The following is a 17,439-nucleotide window of genomic DNA, read 5'->3' on the forward strand; positions in this document are numbered from 1 at the left end:
TTCATTATCATTTAGGTATCTAAATGTACTACTTCATCAAATCATCCTTTTTTTTTTTTCATCAAATCATTCTGGATTATAAACATGACAGTAATAGTTTATACATATGAGTTTCTTTCACGTCAAGATGTAAAATGTTTAGCTCATTAATCTTATACCACTGTGAGGAAAATTGAAAAAATGATGACAGCCTCATCAGTAAGTATAAACACACTAGAATATTATTTTCTAAACTGGGTCACAGGTCTTTGGTCAAAGACCGGGTTCAAGTTGTTTGTCTTCCTGCAAGGACATTGAAAGCATCTCGAGTAATCCTTATAATGTGGACTTCTTCAGCCTAGGGATGTCGACAGGTAAAGATGATACATTAATACTCATTTTATATTGGATTAGTCCATCTCAGGTCCCATTCTGAGATTCTTTCCTCCCCGTATTGCTTGGAGGTTTTATCCCAGTGGTGGTGTCTACTGCAACAAAGCTGTAGCTCTACCATCTTCAATCATTCACTCAGCCCTTCATTCATTCACATATTCATTGGTTTTTTAAATATTTATAATTATTTTTAACATCTTTATTGGAGTATAATTGCTTTACAATGGTGTGTTAGTTTCTGCTTTATAACAGAGTTAATCAGGTATACATATACATATATCCCCATATCTCTTCCCTCTTTTGTCTCCCTCCCTCCTACCCTCCCTATCCCACCCCTCTAGGTGGTCACAAAGCACAGAGCTGATCTCCCAAGACAGGGATTCTTGTTCCAGTGATTTATTGAGGAAGTCCTCTCAGGAGAGGAGAGGGAGGGAAACAGGATAAGGGAGTGGAACAAACTAATGAATAATGTAGTCCTAGTTAGACACTAGCTTCAATCTGATCCCTTGGGAGAAATTTCAAAGCACAAATTGCACCACAGAGTTAGTTCCACTTTATGGCAAGTGGACCAGCCACTGTACTGCTGTGTCAGTCTGTCACTGATCGACTTCTTGAGGGAAGGGAGGGGGGAGTCAGCCTTCTAGGAAAGAAGTTCCTTGTTGGAACTTCTGGAAAAGGGACAATGGTGAATTATTATTAGTCAACAATCCAGCAACAAGGTGATGGATACAAATGGATAAAGGCAAATTTAGTGGGACACCAACAGCATGCACTACACAGCAGAGGGGAAAAGATAGGTTAAAGGTCTAGATGTACTATTGTTAATGAAATAGTTTAAAGTTTAGCTTCCTGGAAGTCAAAGAAAATAGGGTTTTAAAGTTTTTCTGGATTTATAAAAGTAATATGATGTCTCCTGTTTGGCTCTCTGGAGCCATTCTGCATCTTTCTTGCTTTGGGCTATATCTCCTGGAAGCTGGAATGTGTAAACTGCATCAAATCTTCTTTTGATATTTGGCTTTTGATGGGGTCAGGCCCATAGGACTACTGGAAGGAGAAAATGAGCAAGGAGAACTCCATGCCTGTGGGGTTTATGTGAGCTGGCTGTGTGCCTGCACTGGTCACAGAACCTTCAGGGAGCCCACTCTCTTTTTGTCTTTTTAGGTAGAAGAGTGGTAATAATGCTTTCTGTTGCTGTCTTTACACTAGAACACACATACTGCCTACATCACTGTAAAGAGTTTCCTGGGAATTCTTTGGCGGTTCAGTGGTTCCTACTCCATGTTTTCATTGCCGAGGGGGGAAAAAAAGAGTTTCCTTCTTAAACTTTCTTCAAAGTACTCAAATTAAGTTTGCTACTTGTTTCCTGACTAATATACGTGGTATATCATTTAATTACAAAAATGACTATCTTCCTTACACTAAATTCTAGACACAATTTATTACCTGAATATATTCTGACTTAAAATACATTGAATATAATAGACTGAATATGTAGCCATTTTTCTGGAGACCTTTCATAGTGTTGAACTAATACTGAATTGTAATTCATCAAAGTTATTACTATAGAAAATTAAAATAATATATCCCAGGAAATTGGTACATTCACCTAGCCTTATTACATACGCCTATATGCAAATGAAATCAGCCTGAAGACTTTGGCTTTCCCAGCAAATCAATCAAATTCCAAGTCAGTTAATTCTTCCTTTAAAGTACACATGGTTACCAAAAATTTTCAAACATCTAGTTTTTTAAAATCTAAGGATATATGTACAATGTCTCTTCCTCAAAAATATTAAGCCATACTGACAGAAATTAAATTCCTAGATAAATGAAGAATTATACCATGTTCATGGATTGGAGGACTAAATATTATAAAGATTTAAACAAAAATTAATTTAAAAATTGAGTGCAATCCTAATTAAATTTTCTATGGATTTTTGTAGAAATATATACTGAAATGCAAATAACCAAGGCAACCTTGAAGAGAAACACATAGGGGCGACCTGTTCTATTCAATGTCAAAATAATTTTGAGGGGCTTCCCTGGTGGCGCGGTGGTTGAGAGTCCGCATGCCGATGCAGGGGACACGGGTTCGTGCCCCGGTCCGGGAAGATCCCATATGCCGCGGAGCAGCTGGGCCCGTGAGCCATGGCCACTGAGCCTGCGTGTCCGGAGCCTGTGCTCCACAACGGGAGAGGCCACAACAGTGAGAGGCCCGCATACCACACACACACAATAATAATAATAATAATAATATTATTATTATTATTTTGAATTTCTAATTCGATGTCAAAAGAGCTACAACAAAAAAGTGCGGTATCGGTGCAAGGACGGATGAATAGACTAATGGATCAGAATACAGTGTGCAGAAACAGACCTGAATGAATATGAATACTTGATTTATGTCTAATGTGCACTGCATAACAGTGGCAAAAGGGCAGTCTTTTCAATAAATAGTGTTCTGTTAGTTGTATATCCATATGGAAAAAACAAAGCTCAACTACCATCTCACACAACAAATAAAAGTCAATTCTAGAGGGGTATAGAACAAAATGTGAAATGTAAAAGAAGAAAGTATCTAGAAGATAACAAAGAAAATATCTTTATAACTGTGGGATAAACGAAGATTTCTGAAAACATAAAATATGCTGACCATCAGGGAAAAGATTGACAAAATTGGACTAGCCCAAATTAAGAATTTCTCTTTATCAAAAGACACCATCAAGAGAGCAAAAAGTAAGTTACAGAGGGAGAGAAGATACAACCAACAGAAGAGTGATATTCAAAATATAGACAGAGGTTCTAAAAATCAGTAAGAAAAAGACAAGGTGATAGTAACATGGCAAAAGACTTGAAAAGTCACATGAAATGGTGCTCAACATCATTAGATATCAGGGAAATGGAAGGTAAAAACATAACTTCCGTAGTTGTGTAATGGTATGCCACGAGAACAGTAAAAGCGAAAACAAAAACCAAAAAAGTCAAGAGTTGGTGAGAATATGGAGCAATGAGCTACTATAAATTGCTGGGGAGCAGAGTGTAAGTTGTTATTGCACTTTGGAAAGCTGTTTATCAGTATTTACTCAAGTTAATCATAAACATACTTCATAATCCCACAATTTAACTGCTATCTTTTATACCCAGAAGAAATGCACACATGTGCACCAAATGAAAATTTCAGTAATATTCACTGCAGCATTATTGCTAATAGTCCCAAACTGGCAATAACCAAAATGTTCATCAACAATAAAATATTTAAATAAGTATACATACATGGTAATACTATTCAGCAATGAAAATTTTAAAAACACTGTCACACACACAAAAAACAGGTAAGTTGAGTGAAAGAAGGCAGAAACATCATGCTAATATTGTTTGATTCCATTTGCATAAACTTTAAACTGGCAAAGAACTTATCCATGGTATTGTAAACCCTAAGATTGGTTACCTTTAGGAAGAAGGAAGGGATTAATAATTGGGAAGGTGTCCAAGATGGAGAGTGGTGTTTCTGGGCTGCTGGTAATGTTCTATTTCTTGCATCTGTCATGGTTACACAAGTGTATTTACTTTACAATAATTATTAAACTGTACACTTTTCCACTTATCTGTTAGTATGTTATACATCAATAGATTTTTTAAAATTATACAGACTCAAACAGAGGATTTTTTAAAATTATACAGACTCAAACAACAAGTTGTAGTGGTCAATTTTAAAGCTTTTGTGGTAGCAACTTGGACTAGAAAGACTCTCTAGAAAATCTCATCATTTTGACAATGTTCCTGCTTAGTGATGTGTATATATTTGTGTGTTATCCAATATATTATTTATGTGTTATACAATATAGTTTCTATATTACTTTAATGTATCTACTCATAAGTAAAAGAGAAAAGGAAAGGAAATGGGTATTGTGGAGCATATACACTATGTAAGGCACAATGACAGGTGCTTTATACTTTTAAAAAAAAATCCTCAGAATACCATGGTAGTTATTATTGTTCACATTTTTCAGGTTAAGAAGTTGAGACTCATAAATGCTAAGAAACCTGCCTAAGGTCATATATCTGAAGGCTATATATCCAGGGACATAGCTAATAAATGTCAGAGTCTGACTTCATATCAGATTGTTTAACTCCATAGATTGTATACACTGGACATGGGAAAGATCTGAAATTCACTGTCTGGCTTTACTGTCAAAAGCCCTGAACTTATGCCATAACGCCATCATTTACTCCTGTAGAACCCTGGAGCAAGATACTTGACCATTCTGAGCCTGGGTTTCCTTATTTCTAAAATAGAAAACTGGAGATGTTGGCGCTCCCCCCAGATCCTCTTGACCATCCAGAACACCCATCCCCTATCTGCTATGAGTATTGATTGACAATGACCCCCTTCTCCAGAGAACTGCCCCCAGAGTATTGGTCATACAGGAACCTCCACCTGTCCCCGGAGATCTTGACCAATGCCTGACGGGTACAATAGGTCAACCTCTTGCAACAACGGGGTCCAACTCTGTGGAGCAGTTTGTGCTCAAAGCTTTTCAGTGGGAATAGACTGAAGCTTAATGACATGAACCTCCATTGAAACCGCCTTCTTGCTTAGTTTGTATTTCCCATTCTGTCCCACTTCCCTCATGCCCCCTTCTCCTGAGGGCACTTTTTCTTTTTTTTCTTTTTTTTTTTTTTAACATCTTTATTGGAGTATAATTGCTTTACAATGGTGTGTTAGTTTCTGCTTTATAACAAAGTGAATCAGTTATACATATGTTCCCATATCTCTTCCCTCTGAGGGTACTTTTTCAATAAATCATTTGAAAAGAATCACCATCTCAGTCTTTGCTTTTAGATGACTTAAGATAAAAATATCCACTAAAATAGTATGAGAATAAAGTGAAATAAATATATAGGAACTATTTTAACTGTAGAGTACTATAAAAGTTCTATATGAATATTATGCAGAATTATAAAACAAGTCAAGTTCATTACTTTTATACCTTTTCCCTTGAGTATTAAAATCTATCACCTTTTAGACTTAGTATACTTGCATTCTCTCTTCTCTCTCACATATCAAAACAAAAAATTAGTTTATGCTTTTACTCCTTGGGGCTTTGGCTAATTAATGAAAGTGTTTCAGTCTTAGGGTCATGAGGTATTCAAGAGAATGAAAAGAAAAGATGGGTTTGGTTGGCTTCTCTTGGTCATAGTGCTTTAGTCTGGGTGAATATATTTTGCTTATCTAGAGGTATTCACAGTTTTTGCTCAAGTATCTCCTAAAATAATTTTTAAAAATTATATTTTTAGTTGTTAACTACAGTTTTATATTGAAGGCTTAATAGTTAAACATGATTATAAGTTCTAGAAAATTGTATATTGCATTTGTGTGTTAAATATTTTTCATCAAAACATTAGAGCAGCAAACTAAACTTATTTAATTTAGAGGAAAAATATCTGGTTCTTAATTGTGAAACCAATAATCTAAATTAGGCTTTTCTGTGAGGGGAAAAAAAAACCCTGATTTTTTTCAATCACAATAAACATATAAATATGCATTCCCACTATCACTTCACTTCTGAATTCTAAGATATATAAGTAATACATGATTTGGGGGAGATAGATAAAGTTGCAAGATCCTAGCCATCAGACTTTCCCCTAGATAAGAAAGGGCACTTTTCTCTCCAATGTTTTTGCTGATGCTTTTCTAGCTTTACCATCTTGTGATTCTCCCAGTGTCACTTCTCAAATTTTCTTTGTTTGGCACCCCAGAAACGCCTTGGGATAACACACCATACTGATTTCAGATGAGTGAGGGGAAAACAGAGGGGTCTGTGAAGAGAGAGATGGAAAAGAAGTGGTAGGTCCCAGGAGACACTCTAACAGATTAGTTTTAAGAAAGACTAAGTATGAACTTTGAGGATCTGGAAAATGGACCTCTGAAAATATTCCTACCTGGGTAACCTCTGGAAAGCCTTCTTATGTCTTCAGGGCTATGCATTTCACCACCTTAGCCTCTAGGTCACCCCACATGCAGCCAGACGCTTAGAGATAAGCGACCTCCCCGAACTCTACCCAGGATTTCTCCCAGGCAGAGTTCATAGCTGAGAAAATGTGTTACTCTTTGTTTCCCCTTGTTATTTATTACTCTTTGGTGGCATGTAACTGAACTTCAGCACAACTTCAGTGCAAAACAGGAATGAATGATAAGAATGCATTGGGGAACGTGTATATGTATGGCTGAGTGGCTTTGCTGTGCATCTGAAACTATCAACATTGTTAATCGGCTATATGCCAATATAAAATAAAAAGTTAAAAATAAATAAATAAATAAATGACTACTTGGAAAAAAAAAAGAATGCATGGGGTCTCATGGTGCCCAAGAGCCGTCATGCAGCCGGGCCTCAGGAACATAGTGGAATCAGGAAATGGAATACTAGCAGTCTTTCTTCTGTCTTTCATCTCTGCTCTTCTCTGCATGTCTGATTCATAATTCTTTCTCTGAACCCTTTCTCTGCTTTTCTGATCTATAAGGTAGAGTAATATGGCTGCTGCAAATGCCTTAGTATAAATTTCATCTGTCTTCCAGAGAAAGACTGAATCTAATTCTCCAAAGAAAGGAATCTTATAGGGGAAGAGGGTATCATGCACCCAATCCTGATCCCTGGAACTATGCCCCCATGATTCATGTAAAATCATAGGGTTGAATCAGATTTGAGATGAGGCTTCTGAACAGATAAAACATTCAGCGTATACCCAATTCCTTCCTAGGTTGGACAGAGAACCTAGCCACAAACACTTAGGACAATTTTCAGTTCTAAGTCGAGCCAATGCATTTCCTGTCTTAGGAATATTTTCACATTAGTCTATCCATAAAGGGACTAAATGCTGTATTCTGAGACTTAAGAACTTCATACAGTAGAAGGGGTGTTATTTGGGGATTGCAAATGGGAAAGGAGTGAGACCATCTGCCCATGAAATCACATCATACTTACTTCTAAGATGGTAAGTCCATTGTGGAGAGGAGACTAATTTGAAGTGATATGAGAGAAAAGATATAATTGTTAAATCTGCATACCCTCAATGAGGTGTGGTTGTTTTCCTTGCACCATGCTTCTATCCTAGTGGCTTTCAATCCTGAGTAGCAGATGTTCTCAGTGCCCACCCATATCTTCTCCAAACCTTTTCCATTTTCATGCACAACAGCTACCTGTGTGTTTTCACCTGCATCTCTGTTGGAGTGATGTTCTCAGACTTCCCTCGCCTTTGCCTCAGTACAGAGAGAGCCGAAGGGGCCTAGGAATTTGCGTTGCCACCAGTGACTACTGGGTAAAATACTCAGCTCTCTGGTCCCTGATGGGGACAGCTTGGAGGTGTGACTTATAAGTCTGCAGAGGTCCCCTGCAGGACTGAACCAAGTTACCACCCCTGGGTCTTTGCTCGACACCAGTCTCTTGCCTGGCTTCCTTCCCTTCCCTGTCACTTGACATAATGTTCTGTGGTTTTTCCTTGGAACATTCTTTAATAAATCACTTTTATATGAATCTTCATCTCAGGCTCTACAGCTAGGCACCCCAACCTTAGATACTGCCTATCCATTAGAATTACCTGGGAAGTTGCTAATAGAAATTCTTCACTTAGGCCATGAGTGAGAGAAACAGAAACTACAGAATTAAATCAGAAACTTTACTTTTTAATAAATATATAATTTGGTCCTATGTGATGTGTTGTGTGCGTGTGTGTGTGTGCGCATCCACATGTGTGAGAAAGAGACAGATTGACAGAGAGACTGAGAGATATAGATACAGAAAGAGACATTCTTTCATGATATTTAGAATAACTACTGACCTTGAATTAGGAAAAGTATATATATTGTAGGTGCCAGTCAGGATTTGAAAGAGAACCAGAAGGAGATACAGATATATGTATCTTTACGTGTGTATGTGTATATTAAGAGATTTGTATAAAGAACTGGCTCACACTGATGAGTCTGAAATCAGTAGGGCAAACTGGCTGGCTTGAAACAGGCAGGAACTGACCCTACAGTCATGAAGTAGAATTCTTTCTTCTCCAGGAAACCTCAGCTTTTGCTCCTAAGGCCTTCAGCTGATTGGATGAGGCCCATCCACGTTACCAAGGGTAATCCCCTCAAAGTCAATTGATTGTAGATGTTACCACATCTACAAACTACCTTCACAGCGTGACCTGGACTAGTGTGTGGTTAAATAACTGGGTATTGTAGCCTAGTCAGGTTGACACAAAAGGCTACTCATCATATTGCAGGACTAATAAAGTAAGAAGAAAAAAATTTGTTTTGTTGTGTCAAAATAGTACCAAAATGTGGCATTCTCAGAAACCACTCGGCATTTACGCAGTATAATAAGTTTGCATAGTGTTAAACTGGTGATATTAACTTCTTATAAAAGGCAGTGACTCAAAAAAATCAACTCTCTCTATACTGTATATTTATATATAGATACATTCATATTTTTAAATAATCTGCTCACATCTTTGAAAATTAGAAAAGAAGTTAATGCTTCTATTTGTAGCTAAGACACATTAAGAGGGCATTTTTTTCCAGTCTGGTTTGTATAATATTAACAACTGCCAGTGATCGCCCAACAATACCCATCTACAAAGGCACTAGAGTATTGAGAGTGAGGGAGAAACCAAGCCTTGGCCTAAGAGGGAGCTGGCAAGATTACAAGAAGTGGTAGTGATACCAGGATTGGGTGTAGGACCGCAGGCCCTAGGGAAGATGTAGTAAGATCAAAATCGAGCCAAGTGGAGTATAACCGATTCAGTCCAGTGGAGGCCATGTGGCAGAATAGGAAAGGTTCAATACGAGAAGCAGGTCAGTAGCCACAGGCACGCAGGAGTATCTTGGCATGTAAAAAGAACTAAGATGTTTGTCCTAGTCACTAGCTATCAAACAGTAGCATGGAAGTCCCACGCGGGTTAGATTAGTTAGAACTGCTGATGGCATTATTACCCTTTATAAATATTTGGCCTCCCTCTGATTTTGAACATGTGGGAGGATCACATACCTGTGCCCCCTTGAAATAAGGTGTGGCCAAATGAGGAGTTCCAGTCAAATGCAGTCATTTGTGAGTGCCACTTCCGGGCAGAAGCATTTGATTGCTGGAACTCGGCTCTCCAGGGCTCTCCTCTCCTGCTGGGTGACTGTGAAATGCTGATATGGGTGCTTCTGACTGATTGAAGCAGGCTGGAATGCTGAGCCAGCACACGGAGGATGACTGCCCTGGAGGGTGGCCCAAGCCTGCAGAGAACATCAAGCTGTGGTAAGTTACTGAGATCTTTACATTTTTACTGCAGCATAGCTTATAACCTGAATGTGACATGGAAACAGGCATAGAGCATATTCAATTAAAAACCTTCGCACTTACCAAGACTCTTCAGGCAGAGTCAGTCTCTGCCTCTGTCTCTGTCTCTCTCTCCCCCTCCCCTATCCACCCCTCCCCCGCATATACTTTTTTCACTCTTTTTATTTTTGGTATTGAGTGTGCTATAGAAACAACTGGGATGGGCAAGGATGGGAGCATCTTATAGTCATTTTTTTCTTTTTTCTTTTGCGGTATGCGGGCCTCTCACTGTTGTGGCCTCTCCCGTTGCGGAGCACAGGCTCCGGACGTGCAGGCCCAGCGGCCATGGCTCACGGGCCCAGTCGCTCCGCGGCATGTGGGATCTTCCCGGACCGGGGCACGAACCCGTGTCCCCTGCATCGGCAGGCGGACTCTCAACCACTGCGCCACCAGGGAAGCCCTTATAGTCATTTTTTGAATGAAGAAAAGGAACCATCACAATCAGGTGTCAACTTTTGAAAACCCACAGAGGGCATGAAGTCACAATCTTAGCTGCTCTTTTCTACCCTTCGTATGATTCAGTGAGGCGTTTTGGGGTTTGTAAGGAACAGAAATCTCAAACCAGCTCTAGAAAACAGGATTTGTTGTCAAGATACTGAGGGGTCTCATAAACCCAGAAAAAATGTAAACAACCAGGCCTTAGAACAAAAAGGAAAACAGATTTAGGAATCTCTTTGTCTCTGTCTCTCTCTCCTCCCTTCACTCCTGCAGAATCTGAACGATGGTCCCTCTGGCCTCAATGGTTTCATCTGTTTACCCACCTTGCACATGAATCATTTGCTAGTGGCCATCTCAGTTCCAGTCTGCAAGACCTTTCATTCAAACAACCACCCCCAACTTTCCTCTGAATTTTTAAGTCATGTTCTTCCAAGAGAGTATCTGTTTAGCTTAGCTGACTTTGCAAATTAGTTTTGGGAAGTTAAGGTCACTGGTCCTTAGATGTTCTCTAGTTAGATATTCACCCACCCTGGTCCAATCCTGTGTGATGACAGCAATTGAACCTGTGAATTGATCACTCAGCAGGTGCCGTGGCTGGGGCATTTTATCTAAGATGGGAGTGGGCAGGACAGGCACCTGAAAGCCTATCTAGCACAATTTCCCTGACTGTTTACACTCCTGTTGGCTGGACCTCAGGTACACCCTGAAAAAGAGAAGGAATCTCTTTTGAGGGTCTGCTTCTAAACAACCATCACCCAAATTCTACCCACTTCCTCCCTGAAAATTGTTAATGTCTGGCCTAATTTATCACTAGGGAATAATTCAAATGTTTCAAACAATAGAACTCTTTGTGTATTTGAAGAGGAGCTATGAGTAACACTGTGCCCTCCCCTGGATTTACACACGTAATTATTCTTACAATGGGGACATGTGAGAGACACACCTCACATGAAAACGGAATTCCTGAATTCCCATCCCATTTCTCATCCTGGAGATCTGAGTCAATTCTTTTTACTCTATTAAAGTTGATTTTTGTAATTAAGAAAAAATCTAAACATGAATTTCTATACAAATGCAAAATGATTACCATCATAAGATTAGTTAACATCCATCACCTCACATAGTTACAATTTTTTCCCTTGTGATGAGGACTTTTAAGATCTACTCTCTTAGCAACTTTCAAATATATGATACAGTGTTACTAACTATAGTCACCATGTTTTACATTACATCCCCAGAGGTTATTTATCTTATTTCTGGACATCTGTACCTTTTGACCACATTCACTTAATCCTCCCACCCCCAACCCGCTTGAAATGCTTATTTCAACTGCTGAGAAAATAAGAAAAACTAACCTGGGCTAGCATTGTAAGCCCATTCTTTCAATAAACAGCTGTTAACCATGGAGATTCAAATGGGAACAAGACAAATTCCCCTCCCTCGAGGGTCATGTCATCTACTTTCAGGAAGACAGACAAACACATCACAGACATAGCATACCGGCACATATACTGTCAAGTAATTATAAATATAAAAAAGGGGCTAAGTTAGTATAAAGAGGCAGAGACTGATGAGGTGCTATTTTAGATAGGTATAAAGACTGCTTTGTTAAAATCACCAGTGAACTCACCTTTTGTCAAAACCAGTAGTCAATTCTCAGTTATCATTATACTCAAATCTTCAGCATTGTTGACACTTCGTTTGCTTGACCTCAGAGATACCACATTTCTACCCCAGAAGCTACTCCTTTCTGGTCCCTCCTCTTCTCCCTACCGCCTAACTAAAATAAAGAACTACTAAAGGGCTTCCCTGGTGGCACAGTGGTTGAGAGTCCACCTGCCGATGCAGAGGACACGGGTTCGTGCCCCAGTCCGGGAAGATCCCACATGCCATGGAGCGGCTGGGCCCGTGAGCCATGGCCACTGAGCCTGCGCGTCCGGAGCCTGTGCTCCGCAACGGGAGAGGCCACAACAGTGAGAGGCCCGCTTACCGCAAAAAAAAAAAAAAGAACTACTGAAATGCCACGACTACTCACCAGCCTGGCTCTTTCCTCTCAAGTCCAGATGCGTATATACAATTCCCTATAGGCCATCTCCACGTCCACATATAATATGCATCTCAAAGTTAACATATCTAAAACTAGCTTTAGATCTTCACAAAATATGCTCTTCATTTCCAATGTTACCTCTGTCAGGAAATGGTAACGCCATCTTTTTTTTTTTTGCTCAGACTCCAAACCTTAGAGTTCTCAACTCCTCTTTTTTATTTTCCCACAAAGTCTATCCAATCCATCAGCAAATCTGTTAGCTCTGCTTTAAGATATATTTGGAATAGGATAGCTTTCACTACTTCCTTCTAAACTCGATAATCCAAAGTACCTTATTTCTAGCCTGGATTGTGACAATAGTCTCTTACTTGGTGCTCCCATTTCCACCCCTGCTCCCTTCCAACCACTGCATCCAGGGTCAGTTCTTACAAAAGAGTGAGGATCTTCTTTAAGTTTAAATCATATCATATTCCTTTCCTAATAAAATACTGCTTATTTCACCAGAATAATGTTTAGAAGTTTTTTATGTTCTACGAGGCCCTATATGATCTGACCCTACATCACCTCTCTGACCTCATCTTGTACCTCTCTCTAGTTCATTGTGCACCAGCTACACTGACCTCCTTTGACAGTTCTTTAAAAATGTCAGACTCTTACATCAGGGCCTTTGCACACGTGGTTTCTTCAACCTGGAACACTCCCTTTTCAGATAGCTGCATAGATACTGTCCTTACTTCATTTGAATCTCTTGAAATATTACCTTCTCAGAGAGGTCTTCCCTAAACAAACTGTCCACAACAGTAACACCACTTTGCCAACCACTGCTTCCAGTGTTGTTACCACTGTACATGATTTTTACCGCTTCGTTCACCTGTATGTGTAATTGCTTTTAATTGTTACTTTTAATCATCTGTCTCTCCTCACTGGAATGTAAGGTTTATGAATGGAGAGACCTTGATATTTTCCTACTGTATTCCCAGTGTCTGATATGCATAGGTGTTCAATAAATGCCTATTGAATATAGGATTTCCAATAACCATGAATACTAGCAAAATAAAACCCCACTAATTGGAAGTAAATGGGAAGATGGCTAGACTGAGTGCAAGATTCTTTTTTAATAGAATGTTTACTTGCAAATTCATGAATTTCCAATCGATAATGGGCAAAACTTATCTGGGGTAAGGTTAAATTTCTCCTGGCTTTAAAGAGTGAAACTCATTTCTAGTTACTATATTGATTTTGTATATGCAAATATGCTTTTAGAGGGCTTGAGAAAGTTTGTCCTAAATTGATTTATCAGGTCTTCCACAACATGGTATCTTTAGTTTGATTGCTAAGTCATTTGATGTTGGTCTTGAAGTTGTTCTCAAAGCACTTCAAGTGTAAACTTCAGCTCATTTCAGGTCAACTATTCTGAGTTTAGAAAAGCCAGAATACATAAAGTTTTACAGCATGAATAGTTCTTAGATTATCAATATAATACAACGTATATAGTTATTTTAAATGTGAACATTTATGACTTGACACCATTAATCTATTCATAATTTTTTATTTAATAATAAAATTAGAATTCAAACTATCTAGGAGAAAGGGCTATAAGATTTCTCTCCAGTTTGTGTGTATGTATATATACAGATATATAGATATAATATATAGATATAAAAAATATTTTTATAGATATATTAGTAATATTAAAATATCCCTGAGAGTAGGGGCTGTGGTACTTACTCTAGTGCCTCATATATTGGATGACAATAGACTTTTAAAATTCACTCAGCAAAATTTGTTGAGCGTTTACTGTGTGCCCAGAACTGGGATATGAGATGAAGGTATAAATACAAATAAAACAAATATAAAAATGTTTATTAAATCCAAATTAATAATGATTGCCCATAGTCTTGCCAAATTTTACATAAAATATATCCTCTCCATATTAAACTTAGCATACAATTCCATAAGTTATAGATTGGTCCCTGACGGAGGAAAAAAAAATACTTATTCCTGAATACATTTGGTATAACAATTTTTCATGTTCTTTGAAAAATAATTTTCCTAAATGAGTAAAACTATCTTCTGGAAAAAAACAAGGCTCAATAAAATTTCAAGAGCAATCCAAAAGATAAACAATAAGAAGCACTTTTAGTTTAAACCTCAAATAAAATCCATGTTGAATATATATTTCATAGAGACTCTATAGTGAATAGGGTAGAACATGTTAAAAGTCCATGTCATAGGAATTAGCTTAAAGATAATAAATCGAATTCTCATACATATTCATGGCTCTGCCAGGATTGGCTGTCTACAAGGTCCTTCAGCACTATGCTCCCTCATCTCAGGTAAGAATAGGTCAGACATGCTGCTGTCTGCCATCAACTACTCAGAACGAAGTGCGTGTCTCAGAAGAGTTGAAACCGGAAGTTACTATTCAGCTCTTAAAGTCAAAATGATAGTAATTCAACCAAGAACCAAAGGAAAGTCGAAAATTTCAAAAGCTGGTTATTCTCAAAACAGGATACAAAATGAAATATCTTTATTTATTTTCTTTAAAAAAAAAAGCTTCTAGATCTAGCAGAGCACTTAATAGCAAACTAAAACATTATTCATTTATTCATTTACGATAATTTGTACCAATGGAGGTAAGCTGTGACTTGGAGCATTTGAATGCATAGATGACTCCAAATCCTCAATAGTTTCTTTTCTCATACATATTTATGTTCATAATTAGTTTTGATGAAGTAGCACCTTACACCTAAATGTTTGCAGAGATAAAATATGTACAACTCTTGTATAACAAGACTTTGAGATCCTTGAACGAAAGGACTAAATCTTGACTCCTTTATACATTTATGCATTATCTAGCAGCACAGTACCTTGCACAGAACAGGTGTTCGAAACACAACTGGCAAATCAATAGTTCTTTATAAAAAAACAAGGTTTGATGCTCATGTGATTAAAAAAAAAGAATATTTTTAGTCTTCTTGTAGTTATATAACAGATACACAATAATTCTGGATTTTACTTTTTGAACTAACATAAATAAATAAACATAAATTTTGTGTGCTAATTTGGTGATACTAGCTCCCCTAACAGACATATCCCCACATTTCAATGGAGCAACACTAAGAGTTTATTTTTTCTTCATGTAAAGTCCAATGCAGATTTCTAGTAGGTGGGCAGCATTTCTCTATGTGGTAGTTTAGGCACTGAGCTCTTTCCATTTGAGGTTACACCTCCTCCAGGACCCTAGAAGCCTCTGAATCCAGCTATAGGACGGGAGCCCATGGGCTAGAGAATGCATATCTGCTGCTTAACGGCCTTAGCTGGAAAGTGATGAAACACTTCAGCCCACAGCCCATTGACCAGAACCAGTCTCATGGACCCACTCAGATGCAAGCAGGTGCAGGCCAGGAAATGGAGTCCCTACCTAGACAGATGCTTTGCAGAGAGAAGTATACTAAAGAAGGGGAAATACAACTTTTGGTAGACAGTAAGTTTTTTTTTGCCAAGGCTTTTTTTTTTCTCTTTTTCTCCATAAATAGAGGACATTGTCAAAGTCAGCATCCAGGAATTGCAGTAACTTTTTGAAAATGTAAATTCCATGTCTAAGGTGACCTGATGCAAGAGGTAACATAATCAAGGACTGCTTGGGCAATCTAACAGAATAAAAAAATTGTCAGTAGCAGATAGTAGGACACCTGAAAATATCTAAATAAAAAAGATGATTTGGCTCTATCAGTAGGCCAGCTACTTGGACATAACTAGTCTCTAGTTAATATGCTGCTGTCTAGTTTTCCTTAGAGTAGGGTTTAATTTTGATTAAGAAGATGTGTCTGTGTTGCAACAGTGTGGAACCAGACACACGCATTAAAGGCACATGATGATAATAAGATGTGTTATAAAGTGATTATGATTCATAACATTTTTTTTTTTACCACACATACCTCAGTTAGGAGGTGTCCTAGACTTGTAGCAGACTAAAGGGTGTGCCTGAAAAGTGTGCCTTAATTTCCTATCTGTTTCATAAAACTTTTCTATGGTACTGACTTTTTAAGTCTCTGAGCTTGGTTCAAAGGTATTTTTTTTTTTTTTTTAAAAATACCTGAAAAGTGAGTCCAAATAATGGTGGGAACTGTATCTCTGTTTGCAATATGTGGGAAAGAACGTTGCGGCATTGGAAGTGAGCATACCTGGACATGGTTTCCTGCTCTTGCCTCAAGCAGGCCCTCTTCTTCACCCACAGGTCTTGGCATCCCTGCCTTGCTGTGTGCCATCTGGCCAGGGACCAACTTCCCAAATCTGCTTTAGCAACTAGCTCTGCCTGTGCTCAGGGGGCTGTTGTTAACAGTCCCTTCCTGAGGCAATACACTGGCCTTTCAGAGCTCATATTTTTATGACAGTTCTACTGGACTAGGCTTTATTACTGGCAAGGGCCCTTTACAATTCCCCACCCCACACAAATTACCTATCACAGTGTCTGGCATATAAAAAGGGCAGGATACATATTTACTGAATATACTGTCTGCCTAATTACCACAAAACAATCCTAGGGTTGTGAACTGGGCAGCAGAATTTGGAGCCAATGGCAGTCTCCCTAAGTCAGGGACATACCTTGCGTGGTCTCCTTTTGCTAAAAAGGCCTCCATAGAGGCTCACCTGCCTCCTAGTTTGAGCTCCTATTCCTTGCAGGCCACACCGCTGAAGCCACACTCCAGTGTCATCAGACAATTCCTAAAACTTCTTTTCGGGTTTGAACTTTCACTGTTGTGGCCTCTCCCGTTGCGGAGCACAGGCTCTGGACGCGCAGGCCCAGCGGCCATGGCTCATGGGCCCAGCCGCTCCGCAGCATGTGGGATCTTCCTGGACCGGGGCACGAACCCATGTCTCCTGCATCGGCAGGCAGACTCTCAACCACTGCGCCACCAGGGAAGCCCTCGGGTTTGAACTTTAATCTAATCCCTGTCCCCAGCCTCTGCTGGTCCTTGGTCCTTGGTGCTGAGGTTGGTTGGGGAGAGGGGCTGTGGAGAGGTGACCTTCTTGCAGAGGGAGACCTGCTCCTCATTCTGTGGCGCAGCAGGCAGGTCAGAAGGGAGCATTTGGGCCACTGTCACGCTTTGGCCTTCCACACCTCCTATTCCATCCTCCACACTCCTTCCAACGGGAGGATACCAGAATGGGGACCCACTTTGGGCTTCAGTGCCCTGCAGGTACCAG

Source organism: Stenella coeruleoalba (assembly GCF_951394435.1).
Source record: "Stenella coeruleoalba genome assembly, chromosome: 4".
Lineage (NCBI taxonomy): Eukaryota > Metazoa > Chordata > Mammalia > Artiodactyla > Delphinidae > Stenella > Stenella coeruleoalba.